Source organism: Somniosus microcephalus, chromosome 28, assembly GCF_052327205.1.
Source record: "Somniosus microcephalus isolate GS21.2 chromosome 28, FLI_Smic_1.0, whole genome shotgun sequence".
Taxonomy (NCBI): Eukaryota; Metazoa; Chordata; class Chondrichthyes; order Squaliformes; family Somniosidae; genus Somniosus; species Somniosus microcephalus.
The window spans coordinates 31,279,839-31,299,683 of NC_141014.1; the positions used below are offsets into that span (position 1 = coordinate 31,279,839).

At 51.3% G+C, this 19,845-nt stretch overlaps 1 protein-coding gene across 3 annotated transcripts in view; it reads right to left on the reverse strand.

The window, feature by feature from the left end:
* The window catches only part of LOC147099502 (transportin-3-like), a 111,439-nt gene extending 105,789 nt beyond the window's left edge, over positions 1–5,650 (reverse strand). For all 3 annotated transcript variants that reach the window (XM_085969695.1, XM_085969694.1, XM_085969696.1), the window contains exon 1: positions 5,569–5,650. The gene's annotated coding sequence lies outside the window, so the exon portion shown is untranslated. The remainder of the gene's footprint in view (positions 1–5,568) is intronic.
* Positions 5,651–19,845: the final 14,195 nt, after the last annotated feature.

A 19,845-nucleotide genomic window follows, 5' to 3' on the forward strand; every position in this document is an offset into this window, starting at 1 on the left:
AGTGACTACACTCCAAAAAGTACCTCATTGGCTGTAAAGTGCTTTGGGACGTCCGGTGGTCATGAAAGGCACTATATAAATGCAAGTCTTTCTTTCAGGGGCCACATAAAACTTAACCCCATGTTCCTGTAATTTGCATATATGTCAAGTTACTGGTAGAACAGATGTTCAGATTCAAGGTTTATTCACCACTGAGCCGCCAGCACTAAAAGCCAACCTTTCTAAACCTCCAGGGCCAGGAAACTTAAACAGGACAGTCCGGCAAATAGCAAACAAGCAGAAAGAGGATCGAGTTGCTTGGCTTCATGACTGGATTTCCAGGGTTCAGGTCGCTGGTGGCCCTGGGGCTGCAGGTTAAACACCCCTGCAGGAATACACCAGGGGACCAAACACCGGTTGTGATTATAACAAAGCTCTTGAACACACCTGCACCGGCGCAGTGGGGACTGGCCAGGTGCAGCAGAGCCCCGTGTGCACGTCGTTATCTGCAGTGGGGTCCCACAAACGCCTGCACAGGTACAGCGAGGCCCCACATTCTCTCACACATACCTGCAGAGGTATAGCAAGACCGTATACACGCACGGCGAAGCCCCATTTGCACAGGTACAGTGAGGCCCCACGTGTAGTTACCTGCACAGGCGCAGCATTAGCATATTTAGTTTTAGTGAGCAGTGTTTTTTTGGGGGGGGGGGGGGGGGTGACCAGTAACCCATGTCAGTGACTGGTCCCACTACCAGATTACTGTACCTTACACACAAGAAATAATATCTGGTTCCAGGCTGCAAATCAATCCAAGAGGTGCGATTGACAGTCAGTGGTTTATGATATTATCAAGCCCATCGACTGAATTACATTCTCCTAATTCAGCGCCATTATCAGTGTCGCTATTAAAGGCTGTCGTCGACGTAGCTGAAATTATTGACAAGGTCACAGTGCCAAAGCACGAATAGCCAACAGAACAGAAACTCTTTATAGTCCGATAAATAATGGAACGCTTGACCTAAAAGAGCTGGGAACGTGCTGCCAAGTGTCACTGTGTGTAACGTGCACACAAGGGCTGTGACTTCAGCTGTCCCCCCACCCCCTCAAAAAGACTTCCATGTGCCTTCACAACTTGAGCCTGGCATGGGAAGGCAGAATGGAAGGCTGCAGTTCACAGTGGAATCCCAATATTTAGTCCACAGGGTCAGAAGATAGGGAGTGACACGGGGATGGTACACGGAGAGTCAGTGCCGGAGTGTGAAAGCAGCGGTAACTTCTGTTGGCTTTGATCATGCAACTGAAGGCCAAGTCCTGTTGGGTTCAGCGTTGTTAGCTCCTCTCAGCCAGGGAGTACAGCTGGCTTTAACACCCCAAGTTTGGGGGGGGGGGGGGCAGGGTCCCACAGGGAAAGAAAAACACTTGCTGGACATTATCCAAGCGTGTGGGTGTTGGTTAAGGACAGGATGGGATCAGATAACCCGCAGAAACTCACCATCCGGCCTAACAACACAATGAATGGTCACTTGGGCAAGCTACGAAACAGCCTGTGCTGGTCTTAAGACAAAGGAAGAGTGCTGGCAAAAGAAATGAAAATAATCCTGCAACTGGACGCTGCCACCAGGCAACTGTTCACAAAATGCCCACCAATCACAAGCACACAGGCGGAAGTATCCAAGGAGGGGGAAGACGTGCAGCACAGCACTGAGTGCACATCAGAACCAACTGCTTCCGCACAAAGGGCAGCTGGTGATCGTCAGGCTGTTGGAGGGGGTACTTGCTTTCCTGCATCATGAAGAAAATACAACTAACATCACTCCTTGTGATTGATGAACACAACAACCACACCGCCCCACCCAAACAGCTTGTCTGAACTCAATGGATTCAATGCCCTGCTGACGTCCTATTTACTATACACACACTGGTGGTCTTGGGTGCTGGAGAGGCTCTTGATGGGTCTATTTCCATCCTGCCTGGACTCATCAGTCACAGCACCATGCTCACCTCACACTGCCAGAGCTGCACATTCAGCATCAGCAACAGAGACATCCAAGCTAGGGCCCCTTTACCAGACGTGAACCAGGAGGCTTTCAAGAACGGAATATAATGTGGCCCTTACAACGTCGCATGGTCCTTGCACTGTCACATGATGCTATGCTGTTGCTTCCCTTGCAAGATTGTCTCTCCACCAGAATGTTTTGTGGTATGTAACACTTTCTTACAGTTGGAACCAGATCCCACAGATGCAGTTCATGCAACTCCACGGACAATCTACCAAGAGGCCCACTCGAGGGGAGGGGAAACAGATCCCGCTCTATCCCACTCACACAGGACCCAGACTCAACCTTTTACAGCAAGTATTCTCAAGGTTTCTGTCTTCGTTAGCCACTTGGGTGTGTGCCAGAGTCACACAAGCCTCCTATAACTCTTTCGTTCATAAATAGCAGACGGGAGTTACCTTCGCCCAGAAACTTTCAATAATTGTTCCCAATAATTTGCACCTATCTCAAGATTATACTTGTGAATTCTGGCAGAATGCCTGTCTTTGGCCTTTAAAAAAAACCAATTAGTCCATTTTGTCAGTCATAGCAGCACTTTCTCTAATGCACTGGCCCACCTCTATATCCAAACTGCCCAAGTAAATATTTGTCTCCATTTTTAACAGCCCAATTAATTCTGTATCCAGCGCCTTTAGGGGCACTACATTCCACACCCTCACGTCCCCGGTTCTGGATTTCCCCACTAGAGGCGTGCCCCATCTACCTTGCCAATTCTGCTTATTTTAAACATCTTAAGATCACTCCTTAACTTAATCTCTACAGCCCAGGATTTCCCAATTCCACCTCTCACCCCGCCAACTCTTGTTGACATACAGTCCTGTGGGAAACGGAACATAGGAACAGGAGTACGCCATTCAGTCTCTCGCATGTACTGCGCCATTCAAACCGACTGTGGCTGATCTGTACCTCAACTCTATTTACCAAAGTGTGTTCCATATCAATTGATACCCTTACTCAATAAAAATGTCAATCTCAGTGTTGCATCCACAGCTTTTTTGGCCGGGGGGGGGGGGGGGAAAAGAGAATTCCACATTTCCACTATCCTCTGTGAAGAAATGCTTTCACTCCTTAATGGGCTGGGTCTAACTTTAAGATTGTGTCCTCTTGTTCTGGATTCCCCCCGCCAGAGGAAATGGCTTCTCTGTATCGACTCCATTGAATCCTTTAAACACCTCAATCAGATCAACACTCAACCTTCTAAAGCCCAAGGCAATACAGGCCAGGTTTATGCAACCTGCCCTTATAATTTAAATCCCTGGTATCATTCTGGTGTTATCTGCTCCAAGGTAAATATATCCTTCCTGAGGTGTGATGCCCAGAACTGAACGCAGTACTCCAGATGGGGTCTGACTAAGGCTCTGTGCAACTGAAGCATCATACTCTTTGTATTCCAGCCTCCTCGAGATAAAGTCAATATTCGATTTGCTTTTTTTGATGACTTTTTGCACCCAAATCCCTCTGCTCCTCCACAGTTCCTAGTCTCCAACCATTTGAGGAAACAAAAAATCAGATGTGTCTTGTTCAGATCCAAAGTGGATGACCACGCACTTCGCCACACTGAACTCCATCGGTAGCCCTCCAGCACCTCAAGAGCAACATTCATCATGTGTTTCAACGAGGAGGGGAAGAGAGCATCATAGCTGGGTATGAAGAAATTAGGAGAAATTTCTTCACTCAAATGAGTTGTGAATCTTTGAAATTCTCTACCCCAGGGTGCTGTCGATGCTCAACAACAACTTGCATTTATATATCGCCTTCAACGTCCCAAGGCACTTCACAGGTGCGATTATCAAACAAAATTTGACACCAAGCCACATAAAAAGATATTAGGACAGGTGATCAAAAGGATGGTCAAATAGCTAGGTTTTAAGGAGCGTCTTAAAGGAGAGAGAGGTAGCGAGGCGGAGAGGTTTAGGGAGGGAATTCCAGAGCTTAGAGCCTAGGCAGCTGAAGGCACGGCCGCCAATGGTGGAGTGATTAAAATCGGGGATGTTCAAGAGGGCAGAATTGGAGGAACGCAGAGATCGGAGGGTTGTGGGGCTGGAGGAGGTTAGAGTTAGGGAGGGATTTGAAAACAAGGATGAGAATTTAAAAATCGAGGTGTTGCCGGACCGGGAGCCAGTGTAGGTCAGCGAGCACAGGGGGTGATGAGTGAGCAAGACTTGGTGTGAGTTAGGACACGGGCAGTAGTCGTTGAGTATATTCAAGGCGGAGATCGATAGATTTTTGGACTCTAGGGAAATCGAGGGATATGGCATTCGAGCGGGAAAGTGGAGTTGAGTTCAAGGATCAGCCATGATCTTATTGAATGGCACAGCAGGCTTGAGGGGCCGAATGGCCTATTCCTGATCCTCATTCTTAAGATCATGGCCCTAGCTGAGAGGGAGGGCTCCAATGCCACCTTCAGAGGCCAATGAGCCTGCAGCCAAAGGCACTGGAGGCAGGAATCAGCTGCTGGATGCCAGGCAGGGAGAGTGAAGGGTTCATCAGCATTGGGGCATCGTGATACCAAGGCAACCGGAGAGGGCATGGGATGGGGGGGGTGGGGGGGTGATACCAAGGCAACATCAGAGCCATAGCAACCAGAAGGGCATGGGATTGGGGGGGGGGGGGGGGTGATACCAAGGCAACATCAGAGCCATAGCAACCAGAAGGGCATGGGATGGGGGGGGGGGGGGTTCCAAGGTAACGTCAGAGCCATAGCAACCAGAGATGGCATGGGATGGGGGGGGGGGTGATACCAAGGCAACGTCAGAGCCATAGCAACCAGAGAGGGCATGGGATGGAGAGGGGGGTGATACCAGGGCAACAGCAGAGCCATAGCAACCAGAGAGGGCATGGGATTTTGGGGGGGGGGGGGGGGGGGTTCCAAGGTAACATCAGAGCCATAGCAACCAGAGATGGCATGGGATGGGGGGGGGGGCGGGGGGTGATACCAAGGCAACGTCAGAGCCATAGCAACCAGAAGGGCATGGGATGGGGGGGGTTCCAAGGTAACGTCAGAGCTATAGCAACCAGAGATGGCATGGGAGGGGGGGGGGGGGGTTCCAAGGCAACGTCAGAGCCATAGCAACCAGAGAGGGCATGGGATGGGGGGGTTCCAAGGTAACGTCAGAGCTATAGCAACCAGAGATGGCATGGGAGGGGGGGGGGGGGGGGGGTTCCAAGGCAACGTCAGAGCCATAGCAACCAGAAGGGCATGGGATGGGGGGGTTCCAAGGTAACGTCAGAGCTATAGCAACCAGAGATGGCATGGGAGGGGGGTTCCAAGGCAACGTCAGAGCCATAGCAACCAGAGAGGGCATGGGATGGAGAGCGGGGTGATACCAGGGCAACGGCAGAGCCATAGCAACCAGAGAGGGCATGGGATGGGGGGGCTACCCTAACGACCCCAGGGCCCGTTTCTAGAAAGTTCCAGACGTTTCCAGGCCCAGGATATGATTAATAATGCATCCTCGCCTTGTGTTGAAGGGTAAGCCCCTGTCAGCAGGGGTTGAACATCCCCGACCTCCCCCAGCCCCCGGCTCACCCCGCCGTGTCTCTCCCCCGAAGCCCGGCCACCGCACTCCCGCTCCCGCCGCCACCACACCACCGACCGACCACCCGCTCGGCTCGCCCCGCGCCGTCTGATGACCGCGCCGCCAAGGCCCGCCCCCGCCCGGCACTCTCTGCCCCGCCATTGGTCCGCTCTCCCTGACCCGCCCCCGCCCGCCAATCTCTCCCCCTCCATTGGCCCACGTTCCCTGATTGACGTACCAAACCCTACCCCTCCGCTCCACTGTGATTGGTCAGTGCTCGTATCGTCCGCCAATCGGCGCGGTCGCCGGCCGCCGCAATCTCATTGGTCCAGGTCCGACGTCCTTCGTTCCAGCAGCCCCGCCCACCGCCTGCTGCCCATTGGTCTGCCCGCGAATGATTGACGCGCCGCGCTTCCTTGCTATTGGGTGGCACGGACGTCAATCAACACCGCCCCGGCTCCGTCACCACACGCGAGATCTGTTCGTTTCTAATTTCCGCAGCCATTTGTTCCGCAATGAGCCAGACGTGAGGTTATGTTTTTAAAATTAAGGAGCATCTGCGTCTGTGCAGGGGTAATCTGAGCTCACAGCCGCTTCTGAGGTGGTGAATTCGATCATTGTCCTGGAGTTTGCAGCGGCGAGGTCTCTGCGCATGGCCAGCACCCTACTCCCACTGCGCATGTCCAGCACCCTACTCCCACTGCGCATGTCCATCAAATTGGAGAAACGAATGCTCACCGGCTCCCCCCAGCGGCAAGTCGATGAAGCGCTTTCAATGTTACAGCCTGCAAACCCCTTGCACTTGAATTCTTGAATTTAGACAGCGCCTTCTCACATTCTCAGGACGTCCCAAAAAACACTCCTCTGCCATACGATTACTTTTGAAGTGCAGTCACTGTTGTTTCACTCACCATCACTTCTCTCGACTCCTCCACAGTCTCTAAATTGTCAGACTGTCCCATATCCAGTTCTGGATGAGCAGAATGTTCTCCAATTAAATACTGGGAAGCCATTATTATCGGTCCCCGCCACAAACTCCGTTCCCTAGCCACCGACTCCATCCCTCTCCCTAACATCTGTCTGAGGCTGAACCACACTGTTCGCAACCTTGGTGTCATATTTGACCCTGAAATGAGCTTCCGACCACATATTTGATGCATAACTAAGACTGCCTATTTCCACCTCCGTAACATCGCCCATCTCCGCCCTTGCCTCAGCTCATCCGCTGCTGAAACCCTCATCCATGCCTTTGTTACCCTTAGACTTGACTATTCCAACACACTCCTGGCTGGCCTCCCACATTCTACCCTATGTAAACTTGAGGCCATCCAAAACTCGGCTGCCCCATATCCTAACTCGCACCAAGTCCCGTTCGCCCATCACCCCTGTGCTCGCTGACCTACATTGGCTCCCGGTTAAGCAACGCCTCGATTTAAAATTCTCATCCTGGTTCCCAAATCCCTCCGTGGCCTCGCCCCTCCCTATCTCTGTAATCTCCTCCAACCCCACGCTCCTCTAATTCTGGCCTCTTGAGCATCCCCGATTATAATCACTCCACCATTGGAGGCCATGTCTTCAGCTGCCAAGGCCCTAAGCTCTGGAATTCCTCCCTAAACCTCTCTTTCCTCGTTTAAGACTCTCCTTAAAACCTATTTCTTTGACTAAGCTTTGGTCATCTGCCCTAATTTCTCCTTATGTGGCTCGGTGTCAAATTTTTTTTGTTTTGTAACGCTCCTGTGAAGCGCTTTGGGACGTTTTACCACATTAAAGGTGCTGTATAAATACAAGTTGTTGCTGTTGTTTTATTTAGGTTGACACCACAACCAATTTGCACCCAGCTGCCATGGGATCTTTATTAGCACATTGCTGTTTGTGGGAGCTTGCTGTGCGCAAATTAGCTGCTGCGTTTCCCCACATTACAACACTTCCAAATGTACTTCATTGGTTGGAAAGCACTTTGAGATGTCCTGAGTCCGTCTTTCTTTCTGAACAAGCCTCGGTTTAATCCACAGGAAGCACCGAGTTGAGTTTAACATTTGATGCATCTTTTAATGTTTAATGCCTTTGTTACTACAGGGTTATAGTCTATGAAACCCAGGCAGAGAGGACAGGAGGGAAGGAGAACAGTAGGAGTATGTGTGTGTGTGTGCTAGGCCGATGTAGCAGAGTCTGGTCTCCAATCATCTTGGATCCCCTTGCCATTGGACCAAGACCTTGCTCTGTCAAGCCCCGTGTGGTAGCTGGTGTGCAACGGCCACCCCACGTTAAAAGAATTCACACACAGGCATCTTCCACCCTTTAAAATGAAGTTCGGGACCTAGAACGTCAGGACCCTCATGGACAACCCCAACAGTGACAGACCGGAATGCCGTACTGCTATCCCCACCTGTGACAGAGACTGTAGGTCCCGCATTGGACTCATCAGTCATCTGAGAACTCATTTTTAGTGTGGAAGCAAGTCATCCTCGGTTCTGAGGGACTGCCTAAGAAGAAGAACGTCTCATTTGAAAGACGGCACCTCCGGCAATTTAACACTACACTGGAGTGCCAGCTCAGATTTGGTGCTCAAGGACAGTGAAGGAACCTGAATCCATAACCTTTGGTCAAGTGAGAGTGCTCCCGACTCAATCAAGGTAACATTAGAGCAGAGAAGGTTAAGGCAAGTACTTAATAGGAGGTGCTCAAAATTATGAAGGGTTTTGTAGAGTAAATAAGGAGGAAGTGTTTCCAGTGGCAGGAGGGTCGGTAACCAGAGGACACAGATGTAAAGTAATTGGCAAAAGAACCAGAGGGGGGGAGATGAGGAGAATTTTTTTACGCAGCGAGTTGTTTATGATCTGCAATGTGCTGGCTGAAAGGGCGGTGGAAGCAGATTCAATAGTAACTTTCAAAAGAGAATGGATACTTGAAGGGGAAAAATTTGCAGGGCTGTGGGGAAAGAGCAGGGCGAGTGGGACTAATTGGACAGCGTTTTCAGAGAGCCGATCACAGGCACGATGGGCCAAATGGCCTCCTTCTGTGCTGTATCCTATGATGAGGGGATATTTGTTACAGAGCTGGATTATGAATGGGCTCCAAGAACATTCGGGGAGGGGGATGGTGGGTGCTCCCAAACTTGTGTCCGGCGGAAGGTGCACTCCCCCAGTTTAAGTCCACCCTCCGTGAGCTGTGTTCCCACCCGGGCTTTTTAGTCCAGTTCCAGCAGTGCTGGAGCAGAGCTTGGAGCAGGGAGGAAGTAGTCAGATGGCACAGCCGGCAGCGTCCAGGGCTCAGCCAGCATTGAGGTGCTGTCAAACACTAACAATCACTGTCCAAAGGTGAGCCCTTGTACCCAGGATCTCCAATTACTCTCTCCTTAGGATAATACAAATGGCAGAGAGGAATCTCTGAAAACCTCATTGCATCACCGATTCCACTCCAACACACTCCATTCCCTGTGGGGGGGGGGGGGGCTTCACACTGTGGAGAACGGGGAATAAGAATTCACCAGCCTCTCCCCTGTCAAGACTTTTTCATTTCAGGTGTTGTACCTATAATAGTTGTGTCTTCTTTGCTTTCAGTCACTGTGCCAACTGCAGTGAAATTCTTCCATGAAGCCTTTGAGCTTGTCTTTAATACGGGAGTGTTCGCTGCCCTGGTGGCTCCATTGTGAAGAGCAGTATTCACTGCAGCATGTTTGATGTCCATCTGTGCTAAGATGGTTGTCCTCAGTACCCCACCCTGAGTAAAGTCAAGATCGTTATTCCGTCACCCCATTACAGGAAAGACGTGATTGCACTAGAGAGGGTGCAGAGGAGATTTACGAGGATGTTGCCAGGACTGGAGAATTTTAGCTATGAGGAAAGATTGGACAGGCTGGGGTTGTTTCTTTTGGAACAGAGGAGGCTGAGGGGAGACTTGATTGAGGTGTATAAAATTATGAGGGACCTGGATAGAGTGGATAAAAAGGATCTATTTCCCTTAGCATAGAGGTCAATAACCAGGACGCATACATTTAAAGTAATTGGTAGAAGGATTAGAGGGGAGTTGAGGAGAACTTTTTTCACCCAGAGGGTGGCGGGGGTCTGGAACTCACTGCCTGAAAGGGTGGTAGAGGCAGAGACCCTCATCGCATTTAAAAAGTACTTGGATATGCACTTGAAGTGCCGTAACCTACAAGAGCTGGAAAGTGCGATTAGGCTGGAGAGCTCTTTTTCGGCCGGCACAGACACAATGGGCAGAATCTTACCTTCCAGGCCGAGTTCGAAGCGGGACTGCTGGTTTTTGGGTTCCAGTCTCGCCCCCAGCGACGTCTGACGAACAGACGCTATTTTGCCGATTGGCCTCGTTAAGCCCGCCATGCGGGCTTGCCGACCTATTAAGGGAAAGCCAGTGTCAGATGACGTCAGTTGATGACGCTTCATCTGCCGGTTTTCTTAAAGGCATATGCACCACACTTGTTTGACAGATGATTTGACAGTGCCTGACAGCATTGAGGTGCTGTCAAACACTGACAATCACTGTCCAAAGGTGAGCCCTTGCACCCAGGATCTCCAATTACTCTCTCCTTAGGATAAAACAGATGGCAGCTGCAGCTGAGGTTGCAGAAGCCATCTGTCACTTCTCCCGGTGAGATGAGGCTACACAAACACTTCACAGCTTGTCCCTGCAGAAACATCTAACCACATTAAAAATTACTTTCACATTTCCTTACCTCTGATACTCACCAGCGTCCCATTGCATCCTTCACACCACTTCTGCAGCTGTCATCCAAACACCAACATAACAGCAGACCCACAGCACGCCTCACTTACCCTGGCGGGGTTCCCTGACGTCGGGAAGCCCGCAGCAGCAGTCAAAAAATTGGAAAAAGCCTCTTAACTGCCTGTTAACTACATGTTAACAGGCAGTTATGTGGCTATAATCCTCTTCCCGCTGCTAGGGGTCGGGCCCCTGCGCAAATCGGGGACCCGACTCCCGGGAAGATTGGTTGGAGGCGGGTTGGGAGCGGGTTTGGGACCCGCTCCCATTTTGGGGGATTTTCCCAGCAGTCCCGCCTCCTCAGGGCTGGTAAAATCCCTAACACCATTTCCCTACAAATACTAATTTCATTCAATTCCTCCCTCTCATTAGACCCTATGTTCCCCGACATCTCTGGAAGGTTATTTGTGTCCTCCTTTGTGAAGACAGAACCAAAGTATGTATTTATTAATTGGTCTGCCATTTCTTTGTTCCCCATTATAAATTCCCCTGAATCTGACTGCAAGGGACCTACGCTTGACTTCACCAATCTTTTTCTCTTCATATATCTATAGAAGCTTTTACAGTCAGTTTTTATGTTCCCTACAAGCTTACTCTCATATTCTATTTTCCCCTCTTAATTTGTCCTCCTTTGCTGAATCCTTCAGAGCCATAAATTTCTATGATTCTGGTAAGTGTGTGTATGTGGTGTTAGATCAGGTCTAGACATGGCTGTGATGCCTCCTCCGATAAAACAGTGACTCCAGCTGAAAAGTGTGCGCGTGTGGCCATTAGATGACAGAATCGGACTCAGCCGCCATGCCTTCCACAGCCGAATAGCCTTCAGATTCATCGGCTCAGCTCCTACAAGGGCGGCTACTTGGGCAAAGTATTGGGAGGCTGTCAGGACCTGGAGAACTGAACCCTAACAAGAATCTTCGGGATTGTGCTTTAGGAAGGGGAAGAAAATACAGCAACGGGAAATCTTGTCTCTCTGCAGTAAGCATTTTCCCGCTGCTAAATAAATTATTTAAACGTGGGTTTTTAAAGTGAGGAGGTTCACTTCCACAGAGCATTGTCCAGTAATGTTCCCAACGTTCTCTTTGGTCTCTACATATCTCCCTAGCAAACAAGATGAATGGCTGTGAGTAGATGGGACTAAAGGGATCCTGTGCATTTTGATAAACAGGATTAAGTCTAATTGATCAGGCAAATCCAACCCATTAAATATTAGAAAATTCCAAGCAATCAGCTTCTTATCGGATATGACAAAACGCACTGTAATCCTCCGTCGTACGGCTACACACACACAGTCAGCCACACACACGTACAAATATTCAACACACATATCCTTCCTCAGACAGCCTCACCCACACACTCAGATGCAAACACACATTCCTTACACAGCTGCATCGTTACACCGAGAATACAGCCACACATTCCAATGCTCCCGCACAGATCCACACTCTTAAAGACACATGGCCAGCCACACACTCTTAGGGAGCAATTCTGCCAGCCCTGGGGAGGCGGGACTGCCGGGAAAATGGCAGAATTTGGGGGCGGGTGCCCAACCTGCCCCCAAGCCATCTTCCTAGAAGGCGGGTAGCCGTCCCGCACCGGGTCCCGTCACCTTGGAGGCGGGAAGGGTTAGGTTAGGTAACCCTAACCCTAACAGGTAATTAACAGGCAGAAAATAGGATTATCCCCTTTTTGCCCTCACAAGTGCGGGCTTCCTGAAGGCTCTAAAACACGCCAGCTCAGCGAGGCGAGTACTGGGTCTGCAGGGGTCGGGGTGCAAAAGTGTGGTGTGTGATGTGCCATCAATAACTCAAAGACAAGGAATTAAAGGATTCAACTGAAGGCTTTTAATCACTAAGAACATTGCATGTCTTTCCACATCGGATTCGTCTGGCAGAAATGACTCATACAGCTCTTGAGACCTTTACATGACAAAAGACAGGGGCGGAGCCAATACACACAATAGGAAAAAGGGGGTGGTACACACAATACAATGCAGGTAAAACACAGGGGCTGATGAAGGCATATATTTCATCACATTCACCCCTTCTACAGATTTAGTCTGTCCGGGGGTGTGATAGTCCTTCCTGAACGTCGCAACAGTACCTCGGGTTCCGACCGGGAGTCCGTGGTGCCCTCCTGGGCATACTCCTGTGCTGGGGGTGTTGCAGGTACTTCTGGGGGTGGTGAGGATACCTCTGGGGATGGTGGAGGTTCTTCTGGGGGTGGTGAGGGTGGGTCGTCGTCGCTTCCTGCCGAGGCGAGGTCCTTTATGGACACGGTGTCCTCACGCCCGTCGGCGTGCTTGACGTACGCGTACTGTGGGTTTGCGTGGAGTAGGTGTACTGCCTCCACGAGGGGATCCATTTTGTGGCCCCTCACATGCTTCCGTAATAGGACTGTCCCTGGGGTGGAGAGCCACGAAGGTAGGGACACTCCTGAGGTTGATTTGCGGGGAAAAACAAACATCTTCTCGTGAGGAGTGGCGTTAGTAGCAGTACACAGTAGCGACCTTATCGAGTGGAGTACGTCTGGGAGGACCTCTTGCCAGCGGGAGGTAGGGAGGCCTTTAGACCTTAGTGCGTTCTCCCTCTCCACTTGCCCATTACCCCGGGGGTTATAACTAGTGGTCCGACTCGTGGCTATCCCCTTCGACAGCAGGTATTGGCGCAGTTCGTCGCTCATGAACGACGCCCCCCTGTCAGTGTGGATGTAGTTAGGCATGCTGAACGTGCAAAACAGGCTGCCGAGGCACTTGATGACCGTGGCACTGGTCATGTCTGGGCAGGGGTAGGCGAATGGGAAGCGGGAGTACTCGTCCACAATGTTGAGAAAGTACACATTGCGGTTGGTGGAGGGGAGTGGTCCCTTGAAATCTAAGCTCAGGCGCTCGAATGGCCGTGTAGCTTTGATCAGGTGGGCTCGGTCGGGCCTGAAAAAAACGGGGCTTGCATTCCGCACAGGTGCGGCAGTCCCTGGTCATAGACCGGACCTCCTCGATGGAATAGGGCAGGTTACGGGATTTTATAAAGTGGAATAGCCGGGTGACCCCCGGGTGGCAGAGGCCATTGTGGAGGCCCTGTAGCCTGTCCCCCTGGATGCTGGCACACATCCCTCGTGATAGGGCGTCGGGGGATTCGTTGAGGGCCCCCGGCCTATATATTATGTCGTACTCAAACGTGGAGAGTTTGATCCGCCACCTGAGAATTTTGTCGTTCTTGATCTTCCCCCTCTGTTTGTTGTTAAACATGAAGGCTACTGACCGCTGGTCGGTAAGCAGGGTGAAGCGTTTGCCGGCTAGGTAGTGCCTCCAGTGCCGCACTGCCTCCACTATGGCCTGGGCCTCCTTCTCTACCGAGGAGTGCCTGATCTCGGGCCCTTGGAGGGTTCTTGAGAAAAAGGCTACGGGCCGCCCGTCCTGGTTGAGGGTGGCTGCTAAAGCGAAGTCGGACGCATCGCTTTCGACCTGGAAAGTGATGTTTTCGTCCACTGCCTACAGCGCGGCCTTCTCAATGTCGTGTTTAATGCTGTTGAAGGCGGCGTGGGCCTCGGCCGTGAGCGGGAAGGACGTTGATTTCAGGAGGGGACGGGCCTTGTCGGAATAATTGGGGACCCATTGGGCGTAATAGGAGAAAAACCCCAGGCACCTTTTCAGGGCCTTGGGAGTGTTTGGTAGGGGTAGCTCCCGTAGGGGGCGCAATCGGTCGGGGTCCGGACCGATTTCCCCGTTTTCCACCACGCAGCCCAGGATACAGAGGCGCGTGGTGCCAAAGACACACTTATCCTCGTTGTAGGTGAGATTGAGTCTGAGGGCGGTTTTCAGAAATCTCGCGAGGTTCGAGTCGTGGTCTTGCTGGTCATGGCCGCAGATGGTGACGTTGTCTAGGTATGGATAGGTGGCTGTTAACTGGTTCTCATCGACCATGCGGTCCATCTCCCGCTGGAAGACCGAGACCCCATTTGTTACCCCAAAGGGGACTCTGAGGAAGTGGTAGAGGCGTCCGTTCGCCTCGAAGGCGGTGTATGGACGGTCCTCCGGCCTAATGGGGAGCTGGTGGTATGCCGATTTTAGGTCGATGGTGGAAAACACCCGGTATTGCGCGATTTGGTTAACCATATCCGCTATGCGGGGCAGAGGGTAGGCGTCTAGCTGGGTGTATAGATTAACCGTCTGGCTATAATCTATCACCATCCGCTTCTTTTCGCTACCCTTAACTACCACTACCTGGGCGCGCCACGGGCTGGTACTGCATTCAATGATACCCTCCCGCTTGAGTCTTTCTACTTCCGACGCAATGAACCGTCTGTCCTCCCAGCTGTACCGCCTACTCTTGGTCGTTATGGGTCGACAGTTGGGTGCGAGGTTGGCGAACAGAGAGGGCGGCTTGACCTTCAGGGTAGCCAGACCGCACACTGTGAGGGGCGGCTGGGACCCACCGTAGGTAAGCGTGATACTTTGGTGGTGGCACTGGAAATCCAGACCCAAGATCACGCTCACACAGAGATCTGGCATTATCAATAGTTTAAAATCTCTGTAATCAGTGCCTTTTACCGACAACATAACCGCGCAGAAACCTGTAATTTTTGAGGTATGGGTCTTATCAGCCATGGCGATTTTGCCCTGTGTAGGGACTATCGTTAGTGAAAGTCGTTTTACCAGGCTAGGATGAATAAAGCTTTCGGTGCTCCCGCAGTCAATCAAGCATTTAACCTTGTTCCCGTTTACCTCCATGTCCATCATCGATCTAGACAACGGATGCGGCCTGGATTGATCCACCGTGATCAAGGCCACCAGTGGGTCCTGGAGGTCCGTGTAGTCGGGACAAGATGGTGGACTCCATGAGGGTGGACAAGATGGCGTCCAAGATGGCCGCCCCCACGGTGCGCACGCGGCGGTGGCGGAGTTGGAGGCGGGGTTCCCTCTGCAGACTTTGCTGAAATGTCCTTTCTTCCCGCATTTAAAACAGGTGGTGCCCTTCGCTGGGCACAGATGCCTGGAGTGTTTGTCCTGGCCGCAGAAGTAGCATTTCGGGCCCCGATGCATCGCGGCAGTAGTGGGGCTCCTGGGTGGAGGCTGGGGCTCCGATGGTGCTGGGCTGGCCTGAGACCTGGGAGGTGAAGATGGCTTCCAAGATGGCGGCCCCCACGGCGCGCACGAGGCGGAGTGGGCCGTGTGGCCTGAGGAACAGGATTCAGAGTTCCTCTGGGCCATATCCAGCGATCGCGCTATGCCCATAGCCTGTTTTAAGTCCAGTCCCTCCTTTTCAAACAGTTTCTGCCGAATGTAATTTGAACTGAGGCCCGCAATAAAGGAGTCTCGGATCAGCTCCTCCGTGTACACGATGGCAGACACGGCCTTACAGTTACAGTCTCTGCCCAGTACTTTTAGGCTTAGCATGAAGTCCTCTAATGACTCACCATGCCGCTGCGTGCGAGTAGTCAGAAGATGCCTTGCGTACACCTCGTTTATTGGCCGCACGTAGTGGGCCTTCAGAATGGTGCAGGCATCCCCGTAGCCGGTGGCATCTTGGATGAGAGGGGAGACCCGATGACTCACCCAGTTTCGCAGGATTCCCAGTTTCACGTCTCCGGTGGCGGTCGCGGCTGCTATGGCGGTGGCTGAGCTTTTGATGAAAAATTCGAAGCATTGGAACCAGTGTCCGAACTGTGTGGCTGCGTCTGAGGCATGGGGGTCCAGATCCAAGCGCTCTGGTTTCAGGAGTCGATCCATCTTGGTGTTTTAGTGATTAAAATTGATGTGCCATCAATAACTCAAAGACAAGGAATTAAAGGATTCAACTGAAGGCTTTTAATCACTAAGAACATTGCATGTCTTTCCACATCGGATTCGTCTGGCAGAAATGACTCATACAGCTCGAGACCTTTATATGACAAAAGACAGGGGCGGAGCCAATACACACAATAGGAAAAAGGGGGCGGTACACACAATACAATGCAGGTAAAACACAGGGGCTGATGAAGGCATATATTTCATCACAGTGTGAAGGTAAGTGATGGGTGCAAGAGTGGAGAGGTGAGTATCTGAGGTAAGTGCAAAGTGTTTTTAAAAGTGTACTTAGCTTTGTTTCTTCCTACAGGCTTCAGTCGGTGTGTATGCGGAGAGTCTCGGACCTCCATGTTGCAGATGAGAGATGGCCGTTGCATTCTCAGATGCAACAACCATCTCATTTCTGTAAAGAGAAAGAAGTCATCGGCCTGAAACGTTAACTCTGTTTTTCTCTCCACGGATGCTGCCTGGCCTGCTGAGTATTTCCAGCATTTTCTGTTGTTATTTCGTTTATCCCTACTCTTTGTTTTCTGTCTGTTAGCCAATTCTCAATCCATGCTAGTATATTACCCCCACATAAACAGACGCACACTCACATCCGTCCATCCGCACATTAAATGGACACACTCAGAAGTCCCTTCATGTCATCAGACACAAGATGGCAGCCGGAAAAAATAAAAAGGCAGGACACAGATAGTTTCAGACAACTGGCATTTTACTTCTGAGTGTCCCTTACTGATTGCATTGATACCTGCGTAGACATTTACAAAAAAACAAAAAGAAAGTCAAAAGAAGTGAGAGAATAAAAATTAAACAATGATGCAAATAACACGACTTAACAAAAGGAGACAAACGATTCTTCTAATGACACTGAAAAACGAGAGCACCTAAAGGAGAGAGATACCCGTTCCCACTGAACGTGAGTGGGTATTATGCACAACATCAGCAATTTTTGCATCTATGACACGAGATTTTTGTGCGATTGCAGCTCGGGGCAGGCTGGCCTGGCCTGGCCATATGTTCACAGGCACGCTGCCTCTTCCCGTACATGTTCCAGCGGATTATTTTAAGAGCGCTCTGCTCAAAATGCACTTGAGAAAGAAAATTCTGCGCTCGATGCTGTTGTTCCCACTTCACTCCTACATTAAAGGAGTTGCAATTGGGAATAATTCACAGCAGTGACGATAAACATGCAAGGGAATAGCAGAGGCCAGGAACTACAGAGGAGCACGTCAAACCATAGAAACAAAACTCAGTACGATTTAAATATTGAAATCACCTTACCATCTAGGAATTTATATTTTTGAAGATATTACAAACTGGACTCTTAACAATGTAAGTAAATTCTTACTATTTTTCAGCAGTTTGCTGCGTTTTAAGATTGTTGTGGTGTGTGAGATAAATAGGCAGCTACAAGTTCTGACCTGGGACTTTAAACTTGTGGGTTTTGAGAGAACGGGCCACACTTTTGGGGAACTAGGCCCAGTTCCCAGTACAAACCAGCAGCACCCGCAGACCGGTGAATGATCGTTCACTGTTCTGTGCAGCGTGGAGCCCAGGGGAGTGGTTTATGTCGAAGACACCCATTCAACACCCAGGTGGCAATGTGTCAAGAAACACAAGAGCTCGTGTGGCATTAGGTCTGGACTCCCACTGGGGCAATAATCTGCAGGGTTTTAAAAATGTATTAGTGGAACAGGGTGAAGATGGCCAAAGAAGCTATCCCCCCACCCCCACCCTCCTCGCTTGAAGGCACCGACTCCTTGCTGGGATACAGTTCCATGGGTATTAGATGCCTTCCAATGCTCACCTGTGTGTGCCTGGACAGTGAGCGTTGACAAACTATTTGGTTATAAAGGGCATCACAGCTGAACCCGATGTCTACACACACCCCCCGCCCCCCACACACACACACTCTCTCACACCCCACACACTCCCCAAACGCCACACACTCTCACACACACCCCCACACACATTCACACCCCTACACACTCACCCCCCACCCCCCCCACACACACCACCCCCCCACACACACCACCCCCTCACACACACACCACCCCCTCACACACACACTCTCACACCCCACACACTCCCCAAACGCCACACACTCTCACACACCCCCACACACATTCACACCCCTACACACCCACCCCCCCCACACCCCCCCCCACACACCCCACACCCCCACACACACACCACCCCCCCACACACACACCACCCCCCCACACACACCACCCCCCCACACACACCACACACTCTCACACCCCACACACTCTCACACACACCCCCACACACATTCACACCCCTACACACCCACTCCCCACCCCCCCACACACACCACCCCCCCACACACACCCCCCTCACACACACTCTCACACCCCACACACACCCCCACTCTCACACCCCACACACACCCCCACACACATTCACACCCCTACACACTCACCCCCCACCCCCCCACACACCCCCCCCCCACACACACCACCCCCCCCACACACACTCTCACTCACACCACCCCCTCACACCCCACACACTCTCACCCCCACCCCCACACACATTCACACCCCTACACACTCACCCCCCACCCCCCCACACCCCCCCCCCACACACACCACCCCCCCACACACACCCCCCTCACACACACACACTCTCACACCCCACACACTCTCACATACACACACACCCCGCACTCTCACTCACACACACTCACACCACCCCCCCACACACACACACCTCACACACACACTTTCCAGCAGCAGTCACTGGGTAACCCTCAGTGGCGACCTGGTGGATTTTTCCCCTCTCTAGCCCAGTGACTGTCCACCCCTGTTCCACCGCCCTGGGTGAGATCTGCTATCTCAGCACAGGCTCCGGATCATACCTGTGGCATTCCTGGTCTAAACGGCTCAGATACTCTCGGCCTTAATTAGCTGAGCAATTGAAAGGGCTGATCGCACGTCATTTTTAAATAGCCTTTCATCCCTCGATTGGCAGCTCTTAATAAAACAAATTTGCAGTTGAAGTTATCAAGAGAGCTATAATGTACATAGGTTGAAAACTGTCAGTCAGTCAAGTTACCTCCCCAATTGGAGCGAGTGGGAGCACTCCTGCCTTGGAGTCAGAAGCTGCAGCGTTCTAACGCCGCTCCAGACAGTCCCGGCGAGTGGAGACCGGGGTTTGTGGCTCTGAATTCAGGGATACTCGTGTCCTTCAGTCCCCATCCCCATGGTATAGGTTGCTGAAGCCCATATAACGCTCCCGCTGTATCAGTGCACAGTGGAAATAAATATGTGCCTCTGGTGACTGAGAACCTCTGGGACTGTTAATCAGTCTGCAAATCCTTCCAACTGGGTTGGTATATGAACGTGCTCTACTGTGGTACTCTGTGGACTCTCTGTGCCCATCACCAATCGCCAAGCCTCAAGTTGTGCGCTTTTATGCTCTGGTTGTCCACTGGGGAAATGTCGAGGTTTGTAACAGGGCCAAAGGTCTGCCTCAATTTAACCCCTTCAGCTAGGTTACCACTGCCTCACAAAAAGTTAATAGTTGTAATGAGTTACGGGCACAATCTACAACAGTAAATGCTGATGTAACATGAATTGAAATTTGACACAAAAAACACTCGTTCCCGGGTGCACAGTGGAGGTAAGTGTGTGGTCAAGTGACTGAACACTGCAATCATATAATGTGGTCCTTTGGTTACACCGCTCTTTGGAAAATACCCCCTCGCCAAAACAAATCCTTCGACTTATTTCTTTTTACA